This window comes from Morus notabilis, unplaced genomic scaffold (assembly GCF_000414095.1).
Source record: "Morus notabilis unplaced genomic scaffold, ASM41409v2 Scaffold279, whole genome shotgun sequence".
NCBI classification, from domain to species: Eukaryota; Viridiplantae; Streptophyta; class Magnoliopsida; order Rosales; family Moraceae; genus Morus; species Morus notabilis.
In genome coordinates, this window is record NW_010365881.1 from 373784 (window position 1) to 385801 (window position 12018).

Below are 12018 nucleotides of genomic sequence, written 5' to 3' on the forward strand. Positions count from 1 at the left end.
TGTCCAAAACCTTAACATTCAAAACAAGTAAAGAAAACAAAGAAGTTATCTCCAAAACGTTTAAGTGCAATGGTGAAGTAAATCCTTCAATCTTGACAAAATGCTTCAACAAAAAAGTCATTTCCATTATTTAACATGTAAGAAAGTGATCCACTATCAAAACAATAATCTAATTCAGCTAAAACTTCCACCATTTAACTTGTAAATAAAGTAAGGACTAGTTACACCATTCACAACTACATAGCCACATCCACATATGTTTTGCAGTGAGTTAGAGGAAACATGGCTTCAATGATGCACTAGGCAAAAAATTTACTAGACAAAAATTTAGTGTCAAATTTGTATTAAAAACTACTTAATTGCATTAAAAACTACCAATTTGTCGCTAAATCTAACCTGTTCAAGAAAGATTTGTGACGGACGTGAAGAGTGCAAGGCTTTTCCCCGTTCTTACTCTTACAAGAGGCCACAAAATTTATGATTTTTTTACGGCACTGCAGCAATCAACATCAAAATTCATTTAAACCGTAGGCAATTTAGAAAATTGGCTACCAAAAAAAAAAAGATCAAATCGTAAAGAAAAAAAAGAAAAAAGAAAGGAAAAAACCTGGTGACAAGTAAAGCAAAACAAAATAGCAAAAGAGCAAAGAAAACCCAAACCAAAACAAGCAAATTAGCAAAACTAAAACTAATCATAAATATAAGCCTCTGCAAATCAATTCCATTCCAACAAATCCTCCAAATCAAATGCATAGTTACACCCCTCAAAGAAAACCAACCTATTATTCGCATCTTGGCACCTAGAGATCACTTTCTCCGGCGACATACCCCCCTTGTTCAATTCCGCGCATAGTAGGCTCAGAAATGTGTAATGGCCCTCATCGTCTCCTTATGAAGCATTATCCTAGACTATGACATAGTTTGCTACCAAGGTTTAGCATCACTTTAGCATAATGTAAAGTTCTCACTTCACTTTCAATAAGCCAATTCTCCATATAAGGTCACTTATGAACATAGTTTATACACCAATATGCCAAGAGTTTTTGCATAAACCGGCAACCAACAATTATCACACCATTGAAAATCACTCCACGTAAGGATCCACAGCCTCCAAACACATATTAATCATGGCATTTAAATTTCATACCATAAGCGGCCATGTATATATTTTTGATGTAATGTAAGGAATGTGTGGTGGCCTCAAGGTTCCACGTATGGAGCAAACTTCATAGGCAATGACAATTACGCTACCAAGGTTTAGCTAACTTCGACATATTGGTGTGGATGGCCGTTACAGTGAAGCAAAGCATACTTACCAAGGAGTTTTAAACTAAAAAGGTTTAACAATATTCCAAGCGAAATGGTATATACCAGCAACACATTATTGTCATAACTTCAAATATCACTCGACATAAAGGAACTAGGCCATAATACACAAATTAAACACCATAGCTACAGTGTATATGTACCTGAAAGTGCAATCAAAAATTGAACTAGGCCATAATACACAAAAGGTCATGATAAAATAACAGAGGTAAGACCTCTGAAAATTAAGAACCCTACCTCGGAAAATTCAGTGGCATCCTCCAAAAGTCCAAGATTATGCTTTCTCTGAATAAGACCAGCGGGACTACTAATACAACTTTGTACTCCTTTGTGACCTCTCAAGCTATTAAATGGTCTAGGATGGTGACACCTTGATATTATGACTCTCAAATCCTAGAATCCAAGAATCAGCTTGCTCTTTGTCCTTGCATATCTATATAGGAAAAGTCGAAAACAAAAATGCTCAATTTGTAGCTGATGAAATGAATATGTTACTTAAACTCTGGTTTATATAAGGCTCAATTTTTCAAGAGAAAAATCCTACTTGTGAATGTTAAATTATCTATAACTAAATGACATGAGAAATGAGATTGTTTGATTCTCTGTTTGTTTGTTAGCGTGCTCAAATCATAAAGTAATAGCAGTGTGAACACATATTATCCCTGCTGACTACACCAAGTATGCGCCTTTAACTTTACGCATTAAGTCTTGTGCTTTTTGCTGAAACCAAAGCAAGATTTTTCGGCTTAATCAGTGTAAATCAAAAGTAACAATTAGGGTGAAGTGTAAGACTTGTTACACCAACCATTTAATGTTTGCTTACAAAGTTTCCGTATCTAAGAAATTAGTTTTTCATGAAATTGTGCATGTTGGATGACATCAAATTGGATGTTTGACTAACAAAATGATCTGCTAGTACTACACCAAAATAATATGTCTCATGATTAACTCACAAAGAGTCTTCTTAATTCTTGAATTGTAACATGCCTACCGTAGAAAGCCGGAAAGGACAAAACTTGGGCTTCCCTCTTCTTCCACATTTCAAAAGATATGCACCCTTCTTTATGGAAAGTATTGCCTGCAGATTCAGAAACAAATTCTTTTAGAGAAAAAGATAAAAGAAAGAAAAGCAAAGCAAGGTCCATTCTCATGATTAGCAAAAGTTTATATTATGATGATATATAAAAAACATCGATTCACAATATCGGAAACCAAATTGTTCCGAAAATTTAGAGAGTTTCTCATGTAATTTACATGTAAATACTAACCTTGATTGAGAATTGCATAAAAAGATCAAAGTCCAAAATCACTCATACTCTGTTTCCACACATTTGTTAAGAAAGCGCAAAAAAAAAAAAAAACATAAGACAGAAACTACAAGAAACGCCCTTCATATTGCAATAACTATTTAAAAGCAATATCACAAGCAATCAGATCTACAGAAACTATGGATTGGGAAATCAATAACATAAAAGATTAACAAAAATTTCCTTCAAAATCACAAGCAATCAGATCTACGGATTGGGAGAAAATATGCACAAACGCAATCCTCAGGACGTTTTTTGTTTTTGCCCTATAACTGAAACCAATGGACTGAAACAGAAATCCGCCATTAAAACACAACGTCGAATGAAACGAAGGTGTTGGAAAGGCAATTAGGGTTGAGCGGCGCGAAGGTGTCATAGAGGCTTCGAGTGAAAGAAGAGGGCCTCAGGGCTTTTTCCTTTCGGTGACTAAAAAGCCCTAAGAGTGGGAATTGTTCCAAGTTGAAGCTTGTGGAGAAGCGGGCAGAGCAAGAAAATCTCTCATGTTTGGTTCACCGCGTGAGAAGAGTTTAGGAAGTAAATGGGATTCGACAGATTAGGGGAAGAGGCGAATGAGGTTTTTTTTTTCTTATGTTCAGTTCGTATGGGATTCGGTAGAGTGGTGGAAGAGGGGAAAGCCAAATCAGACCAAAAAAAAAAGAGGGAGGAGCGGGAGTTTTGAAATTTCCGCGAACGAGGGGAGTGAGAATTTTGAAATTTTTAAAAAAATATTTTCACTGCCCGCCCAATATCAATCTAACGTGTACAATAAACCAGCTAAAATTTCATGAACTTTTAATATAAATATATATAAATATTATAACTATTTATAAACGCTATTATATATAGACGATATAACGTTTTTTTAAAAACGCTATAACTTACCGCTACGAAAAGCTTATTGTGGTGTAGTGTATGAAAGTATCTTTTAAATTTGAAATATTATTTCAATTTCACCCCGATGACAAAAAAAAAAAACAAAAACAAAAACAAAAAAAACAAGAGTGAAATCATAACTATTGAAATCATATAATTTAATTTATGTACATTACTGATTAATACATAACATTAGTGGACTCGAACCTTCATCATGAGAAGATAAAAATACCCTTAAATAATTTTTGAAAAATATTTAAAACATTTTTAAAATATAATCCTAAGATAGAACATAAAATTTGAAAAAAAAAAAAATCTCAGAAGGGCAGGGTTTGGAACCCTCAAGCAAGACATGATCTACATAATAAGACATCATAGCGCCTAGAGATACAGGTACGGTTCATCGCGTTACTTATCCAAGCGTGTTGCCGGATAGTCGAATATGCCGTACTCTGATTTTTATGAGGTTAGGAACCATTTGCTGTTACCAGCATTGCTCATTATTAGATAATGCATTCCCGTTTATCGATTTTAAGGTTAGGGTGACACGTTGTCGCTTTCGCTTTAATAATGAATGATATGACGTCATGCAAGGAGCGCGCTTTACTAATATAATAGAAAGGGGCTTTCACCATCTATTTTTGTTTTGCCCGAGCTCTTCCTGAGTTTTCAAAAAAGTGTTTGTGATTGTTCCAGAAGAAATGAAACAAAAGATACGGTAGAGCTAGGACAGTTATTGTATGAGGTCTACCCAATGCTAGATGCAGAGGCGCATAATAGATCGATATGAACATCATGAGCTGTCCCGTAATAAAACCGGTTGTTGCTGATACTTTCTTCTCGGTTCCTTCTTCTCCTTCTTCCATAACATGAGCTCGGAGAAGGAAGAGATAAGAGGGCCCTATGGAGAATGTGGGGCAATGAATATTTTCTTAATGGATATTTTCTTTATATTGTTTTGTTCATTCAATTCCAATATTAAATAAATATTAGTATATTAGGTAGTAGTATATTAGTAGGTGGATTAAATATTAGTTTATCGGGAAGTATTATTCATAATATGAATAAGAATTCTTATGGTACCTGTTTACGACGTGTGATTAAAAAAAACTCTGAGTCTTTATTCCCCGTTATTGAGAGTCCCATGCGCCCTAGTCTTCTTTCTTTGAAGACATTTTTGAGTTGGGCGAAAGTTTCTCGATCAACTAGCTCACGTAAGAAGGAAAGCCACTATCATCTACGATATTCTTTGAGAGTTCTTTTGAATCAATTTCGTAATGCGCCTTAGCACCTTTCTCACTCTATCATTTCATCGATTAGATCGATTCAACCTCTGATCAAAAAGATACAATTCTTTGCGGGATTGGATTTTTTTGATAGTGGAAATGCCATAAAGCGCGAACCAAGATCCATAATACGAAAACCAAAATCAGAATGAGGAAGAAAAATATATCGTGATGTAAGTCTATTATTCCTTGCATCATAGGTGTTGCTGCGTCTTGAAATCCTAATTGCCATGGCATACTCTCCCAAAAAAAAAGAGCATACCCCACTGAAGACGAGAGTGAGGTACAACAAGGCCATTTCTGTCCACTGCCCTTCTCACGGAGCCGTACGTGGATGTTACCGCTCATACAGCTCCCAGCCAACAAGCAGTTAGCCTTCCTCTACAAGGAATGGAAGTGTGGATGAAGTTTACTTGCTTACTTGTTAGAGTAAGGATAACTTGGTTGCTTTCTTTTTTTATATGCCCATACTCTTCTTCCATTGTTTCAATAGATCCCGGGGTCAATACAAAAACCTATGAATTAGAGTAGAGCAGTTGACGTTGGATTATTTTGAATTGATTGGAAGAAAAATGGGTGTAGCAAAAATATCAAATCGGATAAAGGTACGTGTAGTCACTCGCTTTCGGGCGAGGTACGTAAGTCACTTATAGTAGTTCTATGAGGTACACAGTCACTTACTTGTTAGAGTAAGGACTAAACTAGCTTTAGACTAGCAGGTCAGCCAATCTTGAGAAAGCAGGTCCTAAACCCTGCACCTGCCAAACGGCATATGGTAGAGAACCGTTGACACTGACTTCTTCTATAGCCCTTGAGGTGAAGAGCCATCAACTTAACTGGGTTTTTTAACTTCACATATAGCTCATCAGCTTGTGACTTCGCACTCTCAGTTTCGAGATTGGGAATCGACAGAACTGCCCTTTCTTAATTAGAAAGGTTATTTAGGTTGTCAATTTCAAAAATTTGATTTTCAATATCAAAATATATGGTGTAACTATCCCTATTACTATCCCTAACTAAAAAAGTGTCATCAAATAGGAAATTCCAAATGTACCTGACGCCTCCTTTCCTACAGAATGGAATTCCAGGGCGTCTTGCTTAGATCGCATTTGATTTCCCTTACTCCTGAATAGTGAAATTGAGCCTCCTTCGGACCCTCACCTCAATAGTGATCTTACTAGCCCACGGAACTAATCATATCAGAGTAAGCAAGTTACCTCAAAAGAGAGTAATGCTTATAGGAGGTCTATCTCCCTTCTGTCATGCCCTTCCCTTTTCGCACTGACAGCCCTTTCCTTGCTGCTCGCGCTAAAGCAATTGTAGCAAGGCGGTAACAAAAATGTAGTGTTCTGAGGTATATCAAGATTCATTCTACGGTTCATATTTCGTCGACCAATTCTTCCTAATTCACATCTTTGTTGAAAGAATTTTTTTTGTAATTCCTTACATAATAAATTTGCTGGCGCCTCTTGCGCCTAAAGGGAGATGCACAATAAGCCCTTTTGGTGGTGACTTGATACGTCGTGGTCAGCTCCGGAACCCACCCCAGCAAAAGTTATTCTTTTTATTCTATCTTAGAAGTAGTTCCTATATTGTCCTTCTTTTCTTGCTAGAGTGCGCTAGCGCTTTAGTTTTCTCGCTTGTTCCTTTCGTGGGATTCTTTCTATTATTTGAGCGTAGGTGAGGGATTTCTAAAAAAAAAAAAAAAGACTCTCCCGGCCGTTGCTCTGCATATCCTAGCGGATATGCGGAAGATTTTCTATTCCCCCATGCTCGTTCACGATCATGTCGACCAAGCGCTCCATTTTTTGGCCGGGATACGCATTCCATCCGTTCTCCGAAGATGGCGGATCCGCTCTATGAGCTTCTCGGGCTGCTCAGCGGAGGGGCTCGAAGCTTCGGCTGTGCCTCGGGCCGTGAGTAGTACTCATGATTGATTGAGGACCCGGGGAATAGAGGGCCGTGGTAGTGGTAATTATTTTATCTCGAAATACAAAAGGAATAGGCTCTAGGACTGCTGTGCTTTAGCCCAGATTACGTAATTGAGTATAGAAATCGAAAGGAAAGGAGAAGGGGAATTTGTCTTGTTGTTGCGCCTTCCGTCTGCTGATCAATCCAGGGAAGATAGAAGGAATACCTTTGGGGAAATCCTAGAACGAACTGCTTACACCGAGATAGGGCTTGAGGAGAGCGCTGGAATGATAGGTAGACTCGGGCAAGCCCCATCGCCTAAAACTAGGGATGAAAGCCCGGGCATAGATCGAAATTCCTGAGAAATGAGAGAAAAGTACCAAAACACGGTTGGCATGTTTTGTATTTCCCGTCCAATTGGCTTGTTAAAACCCGGTAGGTGAATACCCCGATGAGACCCTTCTTTAACCCGACCTAAAAAGGAAGAGTTTTCTTTCACTCTTTCACCTCTTAAACTCATTCAAGCGGCATTCATCTTAGAAAGACTATTCTTATCTTTAGTCTTCAGACTCCCTTCTGTCGCTCGACATAACTACACTATCTGGAATTATCCTATATCAGGAGCTACATATGCTCTGCCCTTTCACTTTCCGACCCCTCTTTCTCCATTGAAGCCATTCCCCAGATACCACCAACTTGGTTCTTGTTATCTCCTTCCTCCCCATGCGTGAAAGACAAGGTCTGAGTTCACTTTCTATTGAGCCTACTCCTTCTTACCTTCTTTGACTGGGACGACGTGACACACAATGGATCACTTAGAAAGGAGACTTGCCAGGAAGTTGGTGGGCTCATCATGAATTAGGTCGGGGTGGCTGGTGGTTTCAGGATCCCGTAGAAAATGCTTCTTTTATGCCTCGGGTATTAGCCACAGCTCGTATTCATTCAGTAATTCTACCCTTTCGTCATTCTTGTACCTCCCTTCTGAATATTGTTATGACTTGAACAAACTAACTCCCATCTTCCCTACCTTCACTCACTCTTTTAAAGACAGAGAAAGAAAGCGTAGGATCATCTCTCCATATACTCAATCTTTTATTCCAGCTTTTGATTCTGAGAGATGGAGCTCCAGAAGTGAAGTTCCAAACAGTATTGGTTTTCTGCCACTGAGACTGAACATCCACCCGTCTTTGGTGATTTGTGCCTCGAAACACACCTTAGACAAGCAAATTGAAGTTTCATTGAATGAATGAAAATCAGAATCTGAATAAGAGTATGATACTAGACGACTAGAGAAGAGAGAGGCAGGGAAGCCAGATCGGACTGACCGCGGACTTCTCCTTCTATTCTAAGAAACCAACCAAAAGGAAATAGTTCACCTTGCCAAAGTGACATGTGGAAAGATCGATCTCTAGATCATATGAAATGCAGTTAAGTGGAATTCATGTGAAAATAGAAAGAAGAAAACAAAGAAAGAAGAGCTCTTCGAATGAAAAAGACAAAGAAAAAATGTCTTAGTACTTAGGTGCACTTAAATTCTTATAGCCTGGTCGAGATAGATGACAGCACCTTTTTCCTCTCTTCCTTACCGGGAAGGCACTCTTATGGCCTTCACCTCCCGCCCGGCCCGGAAATAGAACCTAGCCCCCTTCTGATCCATTCATTTCTGCAAGCAGGGGGGATCCAGAGCTAAGCCCCCCTTCTATTGCATAACCTAAAAAAGATATAAGCAAAGTACCACGGGAACGATATGCTTTGGTTATCGGCGAACGCTTCCAAAGGTAGTTTACTTGCTTACTTGTTAGAGGAAGGAGAAACTCTCGAGTTTCTGGCTCTTTCCTAGATTGAAGTAGCCTTTCGTCGCCCTACCAAACGAAAGAAGTCACTATCAAACAGCTCACCCTACTGAAGTACCAAAGGTGCGCGGAGCCTGGTGACTAAGAAAGAAATTGGTTTGCGCTTGAATTGAAGTGATGAGGTCGCAAAGAGGGAAGTAGGGCTCCTATTGAAATGATTTCCTTCCCTCATGACCAGCTTTCCATACTAGTTGTTACGTTACGCTGCCATTTTTCCAATATCATTGAATAGCATGGCCTGGGGCTAAGGTAACTCAAGTGGGAGAGCCGTGTTATGGGTGACCTTATTGCACGGTTTAGAGAGCACTTGTGTATGTGATGCAAGTGAACATGTACGAAAAAGCTGTCGTAAAGTTTCGTTGTTCGTTCCGTCGTCGACCCTATCTATGTTTCTACGATGGCCCAAGAACACGCTCATTCTTCAGCCGTAGAGAGACTTTTGAATTGCGAGGTACCATTACGAGCTCAATATATACGAGTGTTATTCCGTGAAATAACTCGAATTTCAAATCATTCACTTGCTTTAACTACTCATGCTATGGATGTGGGAGCATCAACTCCATTCCTGTGGGCTTCTGAGGAGCAGGAGAAATTGTTGGAATTCTATGAAAGAGTCTCAGGAGCCAGGATGCATGCCAGTTTCATACGACCAGGTGGAGTGGCACAAGATCTGCCTCTTGGCTTATGTCAAGATATTGATTCCTCCACACAACAATTTGCTTCTCGTATCGATGAATTAGAAGAGATGTCAACCGACAACCGTATCTAGAAACAACGATTAGTGGATATTGGTACTGTCACTACACAGCAAGCAAAGGATTGGGGATTCAGTGGTGTAATGTTAAAAGGTCGTGCGACATGAAGACATTGATAGCAATATGGGGGAAGTTCCCATCAGGCAACAACGGTTCTGCCTGACCCTACTTAAGCATGCATATTATGTCAGTGAAGACTTGGTGTGAAGCCTTGGAGCTTACGTTAGAAGAGCAAAAGGCCCGGGGCTAGGGTGAGCTGAGGGGGGGACAGGATAAGTGAGCGAATATGTGTAAGCCCAGTCAAACATGACTGTTCAAGGCGGGGCGGGCCACCCACCTTCGAATGGTGTTGGTCCGTAGGACCGTGAACGGATTCGCCTCTGGCCTCTGGGCATGTCGGAACCGCATGAGTTCACCGGGGTGGAGCACGGTCTGCCAAAATCGGCATAGGTTAGGCACTATTGATGGAACATGGTAAGCCTATCTTTCTCTATATGGAAGTGCTGCGGGCACATAGAGATGTGGGTAGAGGAAGCCTCAAAAAGCGAAGGCCGAGCTGTAGGTCACGTGACCTGCACCGAGTTGGAGGTAGACTGGGCTTTTTCCTTGATCAAAGCAGATCAGCTCGCCTTCTTGTTATCCAAAAGTCAGTCGAATCGGGCGCCCCGGAATGTCGAATGAAATAGGTGGCCGGGTTCTCTTTCTACAACCCTTTTGATATGATAGGCCCGGCCACCTTCCCCCTATCCCTTATGTTTAGGAGCGGGATCCGCCCAAGAATGACCAGTCTTGTGGTGGTACGGAAGGCACAGACTCTGCGAACGTCCCGCACCCCCTTTACTAATCTAATAAAGGAAAGAAAGCCTCAACCAGAACCACATTCCTTTTGCGTGCGGATGTAGCTAAGTGTCTGACTCTATTGGTCATAGTTTCCTGCTGTTGCGGCCGGTGCTCGTTTGCGCGCGCGTGAACCAACCCAACAAACAAACAAGGAAAGAATGTCTCTCGGGGCATCTGAGAATGATTCGAGCCGTATGAAGGGAAACTCTCACGTACAGTTTGTTTTTTTTTTTGGGGGGGGGGAAGGAGCCCGGGCCTAAGTGAAAGTGAAGTGGTCGGCCTACCCATCCCAACCAGGGGTATGCTGGGATTCGCGAAGAGCAGCACCTTACGATGTTCATAACCAATTGGATCCTAACGTACCAGTAGGTACCAGAAGAGATCGCTATGATCATTACTGTATCCGTATTGAAGAGATGCGACAAAGTGTTCGGATCATTGTGCAATGTCCTAATCAAATGCCTAGTGGCATGATCAAAGCCGATGATCGTAAGCTATATCCTCCATCACGATGTCGAATGAAACTATCCATGGAATCGTGCGTCGTGTGAAACGTAGATCATCGCCGTTCTTAACCGAGACTTAGGTTAAGCTCCGTCTCGGAACCTTGTGGGGTTAGGAGTAAAGCATCCCGAGGTTATCATATCTCGTTAGGCGTGGAGAAAAATTGGGAACCCCAATTTCTTTCTTCGGAGCCGTTTCTTTTCCCGTCCCCCCACCCCCGGCATAGCGCTTCGCTTCCGGTTCTTCGGAAGAATCAACTAACTTCTCCCTTCTTCATTGATCTGGGGGAAAAGGAACTGTCTACCTGTTGGGAAGCTAGACATCAAGTAAGTGGCGTGATGAGGATAACTAAGTTGACACGCCGGAGTTGGCTACTGGCACAACAGGGTGGTGCCTTACCGTACCACAGGCGAACGCGCGGTAGTGTTCGTGGTGGTGCTTCAGGATTCCAATGTACTGCGTCCAAGATTAGAACGAGCTTGCCGGCGGACCACTACCGTCCCATTCTTGAGTGAGCTGGAGCGCAGCCATCTTATCCACTAAACTAGCTAGAAGCTATCGCTTCGGGTCGAAGCACTAAAAGAAAAGGATTGGGAAACGCGGCGGCATAGGAACCACGAGACCCCCTACGAGTAAAGGGAAAACAGAAGTGCGCTCCTGCGCACCAGCCGAAAAAGCCCTTTCCCCTTTTCATAAATATAAGGTAAGCTTCATAGCTCCGGCTTCTTTTCTACCCTTTTTTTAGGTTGGGTTGCTGGATACGGGATCCTCGTAGTAGGCTGGACCAACATCCAGCCGAGAGAGAAGCTGGATCACGAAATGGAGTGGAACCCTAGGTAATCTAGTATCCTTATGCATGAAGATAATAAATTAGGTGGTTGTGGTCGGACTCTATTATGGATTTCTGACCACATTACCCCAACCAATACCATGAAAGCCCTACCTTACAACTACCATAATATCAAATCTGACCTTCCCCCCAGAATCCAAGAAAAAATAGCGGTAAGTGCAAGCCCAAATGAAAAAACTAACTATTAGAAAAAATCCTTTATTTTTGCAATCCAATCGCTCTTTTGATTTTGAAGATCAAAACTTGTTAGAAAAAAGAAAAATAAATAGAGTAATAGCGATAGGGATAAAGATATATCAACATCAGAGATTTTGACTTTTTTCTATTGGAATCGAGCATTTCTGGAGAACAACAAATGGCTTATATCATTTCATGGTGGATCGGCGAATTATTGATCGCATGTTGTTAATAAAAATTTTCATCATTTTTTCTCAAGACAAAAAAATTCAGCAGTAAATTCAGTCTAATTAAGGTTATATTTCTCATTTACCCTTTTTTCTGGTTGAAAGAGTG

At 40.7% G+C, this 12018-nt stretch overlaps 1 long non-coding RNA gene and 1 pseudogene across 1 annotated transcript; one reads left to right on the forward strand and one right to left on the reverse strand.

Annotated features, from left to right (window-relative positions):
• Positions 1 to 821: 821 nt before the first annotated feature.
• Positions 822 to 2606, reverse strand: LOC112093709. The gene is made up of 4 exons (XR_002903166.1): positions 2595 to 2606; positions 2318 to 2404; positions 1564 to 1759; positions 822 to 909 (listed from the first exon to the last, which is right to left on the reverse strand). It is a non-coding gene; the product is annotated as an uncharacterized LOC112093709 (long non-coding RNA).
• Positions 2607 to 6635: 4029 nt separating this feature from the next.
• On the forward strand, positions 6636 to 10784 carry LOC112093708 (annotated as a pseudogene).
• The last annotated feature ends 1234 nt before the right edge of the window (positions 10785 to 12018 follow it).